This window comes from Procambarus clarkii, chromosome 57 (genome assembly GCF_040958095.1).
Source record: "Procambarus clarkii isolate CNS0578487 chromosome 57, FALCON_Pclarkii_2.0, whole genome shotgun sequence".
NCBI classification, from domain to species: domain Eukaryota; kingdom Metazoa; phylum Arthropoda; class Malacostraca; order Decapoda; family Cambaridae; genus Procambarus; species Procambarus clarkii.
Genome location: NC_091206.1, coordinates 351,257 through 355,821, shown reverse-complemented (window position 1 = coordinate 355,821; position 4,565 = coordinate 351,257).

Sequence of the window (4,565 nt, the reverse complement as noted above, 5' to 3'; positions counted from 1 at the left end):
CAATATTTCGATACTATTTCATGTAGTATCACGATATGTCAGTCGGCCTTCAAATCTCAGAATTTCGCATAATATTGCATTTTAAGCAAGTTTTTTTTGCATTTTGTTTCCTACTAAAAACCATCGAATTTAGCAATATTTTGACGTTTATTATCTCCTTTTCTTTTATGTGATTTAAACAAAATATCATCGAATTAGGCAATATTTTGCCGTTTTTTCACGTTTTTGTGAATTTTCAGTTTATTGTTATTAATTCATTAAGTATACGATAAAAATGATGCAAACACATAATTGAGTAGATAATAACCTTAAATACTTCATTTTCAATCATCTATTTGTTTCTCGTTAAAATGCTGAGTAAGATATTGAAAAGGGGAGAAGTTCGGTTTTTATTGCATATATCGACGTTTCAGCCGGATTAGAGCGGTTTTACGTGTACATCTTCCATCGGTAATATAAACGGAAAATCAGGAACATTTTAGTTAATTGTAATGAAAACACATTGGTTTTTATCATTTGTATTGGAAACAACATTGTCATATGTCTTTTCTTGGATCTAAATAATACGAAACCTCGCTCTATGATTTGAAGTTAAAATCCTCAAATATGGTAAAATAGTGACTTTTTTCACGTTTTTCATGTAGTTTGATATTACGTAAATATATATTAATTTTTACCAATATTTCGATACTATTTCATGTAGTATCACGATATGTCAGTTGGCCTTCAAATCTCAGAATTTCGCATAATATTGCATTTTAAGCAAGTTTTTTTTGCATTTTGTTTCCTACTAAAAATCATCGAATTTAGCAATATTTTGACGTTTATTATCTCCTTTTCCTTTATGTGATTTAAACAAAATATCGTCGAATTAGGCAATATTTTGCCGTTTTTTCACGTTTTTGTGAATTTTCAGTTTATTGTTATTAATTCATTAAGTATACGATAAAAATGATGCAAACACATAATTGATTAGATAATAACCTTAAATACTTCATTTTCAATCATCTATTTGTTTCTCGTTAAAATGCTGAGTAAGATATTGAAAAGGGGAGAAGTTCGGTTTTTATTGCATATATCGACGTTTCAGCCGGATTAGAGCGGTTTTACGTGTACATCTTCCATCGGTAATATAAACGGAAAATCAGGAACATTTTAGTTAATTGTAATGAAAACACATTGGGTTTTATCATTTGTATTGGAAACAACATTGTCATATGTCTTTTCTTGGATCTAAATAATACGAAACCTCGCCCTATGATTTGAAGTTAAAATCCTCAAATATGGTAAAATAGTGACTTTTTTCACGTTTTTCATGTAGTTTGATATTACGTAAATATATTCATTTTTACCAATATTTCGATACTATTTCATGTAGTATCACGATATGTCAGTTGGCCTTCAAATCTCAGAATTTCGCATAATATTGGATTTTAAGCAAGTTTTTTTTGCATTTTGTTTCCTACGAAAAATCATCGAATTTAGCAATATTTTGACGTTTATTATCTCCTTTTCCTTTATGTGATTTAAACAAAATATCATCGAATTAGGCAATATTTTGCCGTTTTTTCACGTTTTTGTGAATTTTCAGTTTATTGTTATTAATTCATTAAATATACGATAAAAATGATGCAAACACATAATTGATTCGATAATAACCTTAAATACTTCATTTTCAATCATCTATTTGTTTCTCGTTAAAATGCTGAGTAAGATATTGAAAAGGGGAGAAGTTCGGTTTTTATTGCATATATCGACGTTTCAGCCGGATTAGAACGGTTTTACGTGTACATCTTCCATCGGTAATATAAACGGAAAATCAGGAACATTTTAGTTTATTCCATTGGTTTTTATCATTTGTATTGGAAACAACATTGTCATATGTCTTTTCTTGGATCTAAATAATACGAAACCTCGCTCTATGATTTGAAGTTAAAATCCCCAAATATGGTAAAATTGTGACTTTTTTAACGTTTTTCATGTAGTTTGATATTACGTAAATATATATTAATTTTTACCAATATTTCGATACTATTTCATGTAGTATCACGATATGTCAGTTGGCCTTCAAATCTCAGAATTTCGCATAATATTGCATTTTAAGCAAGTTTTTTTTGCATTTTGTTTCCTACTAAAAATCATCGAATTTAGCAATATTTTGACGTTTATTATCTCCTTTTCCTTTATGTGATTTAAACAAAATATCATCGAATTAGGCAATATTTTGCCGTTTTTTCACGTTTTTGTGAATTTTCAGTTTATTGTTATTAATTCATTAAGTATACGATAAAAATGATGCAAACACATAATTGATTAGATAATAACCTTAAATACTTCATTTTCAATCATCTATTTGTTTCTCGTTAAAATGCTGAGTAAGATATTGAAAAGGGGAGAAGTTCGGTTTTTATTGCATATATCGACGTTTCAGCCGGATTAGAGCGGTTTTACGTGTACATCTTCAATCGGTAATATAAACGGAAAATCAGAAACATTTAAGTTAATTGTAATGAAAACACATTGGTTTTTATCATTTGTATTGGAAACAACATTGTCATATGTCTTTTCTTGGATCTAAATAATACGAAACCTCGCTCTATGATTTGAAGTTAAAATCCTCAAATATGGTAAAATAGTGACTTTTTTCACGTTTTTAATGTAGTTTTATATTACGTAAATATATTCATTTTTACCAATATTTCGATACTATTTCATGTAGTATCATGATTTGTCAGTTGGCCTTCAAATCTAAGAATTTCGCATAATATTGCATTTTAAGCAAGTTTTTTTGCATTTTGTTTCGTACGAAAAATCATCGAATTTAGCAATATTTTGACGTTTATTATCTCCTTTTCCTTTATGTGATTTTAACAAATTATCATCGAATTAGGCAATATTTTGCCGTTTTTCCACGTTTTTGTGAATTTTCAGTTTATTGTTATTAATTCATTAAATATACGATAAAAATGATGCAAACACATAATTGATTAGATAATAACCTTAAATACTTCATTTTCAATCATCTATTTGTTTCTCGTTAAAATGCTGAGTAAGATATTGAAAAGGGGAGAAGTTCGGTTTTTATTGCATATATCGACGTTTCAGCCGGATTAGAGCGGTTTTACGTGTACATCTTCCATCGGTAATATAAACGGAAAATCAGAAACATTTAAGTTAATTGTAATGAAAACACATTGGTTTTTATCATTTGTATTGGAAACAACATTGTCATATGTCTTTTCTTGGATCTAAATAATACGAAACCTCGCTCTATGATTTGAAGTTAAAATCCTCAAATATGGTAAAATAGTGACTTTTTTCACGTTTTTCATGTAGTTTGATATTACGTAAATATATTCATTTTTACCAATATTTCGATACTATTTCATGTAGTATCACGATATGTCAGTTGGCCTTCAAATCTCAGAATTTCGCATAATATTGGATTTTAAGCAAGTTTTTTTGCATTTTGTTTCCTACGAAAAATCATCGAATTTAGCAATATTTTGACGTTTATTATCTCCTTTTCCTTTATGTGATTTAAACAAAATATCATCGAATTAGGCAATATTTTGCCGTTTTTTCACGTTTTTGTGAATTTTCAGTTTATTGTTATTAATTCATTAAATATACGATAAAAATGATGCAAACACATAATTGATTCGATAATAACCTTAAATACTTCATTTTCAATCATCTATTTGTTTCTCGTTAAAATGCTGAGTAAGATATTGAAAAGGGGAGAAGTTCGGTTTTAATTGCATATATCGACGTTTCAGCCGGATTAGAACGGTTTTACGTGTACATCTTCCATCGGTAATATAAACGGAAAATCAGGAACATTTTAGTTTATTCCATTGGTTTTTATCATTTGTATTGGAAACAACATTGTCATATGTCTTTTCTTGGATCTAAATAATACGAAACCTCGCTCTATGATTTGAAGTTAAAATCCCCAAATATGGTAAAATTGTGACTTTTTTAACGTTTTTCATGTAGTTTGATATTACGTAAATATATATTAATTTTTACCAATATTTCGATACTATTTCATGTAGTATCACGATATGTCAGTTGGCCTTCAAATCTCAGAATTTCGCATAATATTGCATTTTAAGCAAGTTTTTTTTGCATTTTGTTTCCTACTAAAAATCATCGAATTTAGCAATATTTTGACGTTTATTATCTCCTTTTCCTTTATGTGATTTAAACAAAATATCATCGAATTAGGCAATATTTTGCCGTTTTTTCACGTTTTTGTGAATTTTCAGTTTATTGTTATTAATTCATTAAGTATACGATAAAAATGATGCAAACACATAATTGATTAGATAATAACCTTAAATACTTCATTTTCAATCATCTATTTGTTTCTCGTTAAAATGCTGAGTAAGATATTGAAAAGGGGAGAAGTTCGGTTTTTATTGCATATATCGACGTTTCAGCCGGATTAGATCGGTTTTACGTGTACATCTTCCACCGGTAATATAAACGGAAAATCAGAAACATTTAAGTTAATTGTAATGAAAACACATTGGTTTTTATCATTTGTATTGGAAACAACA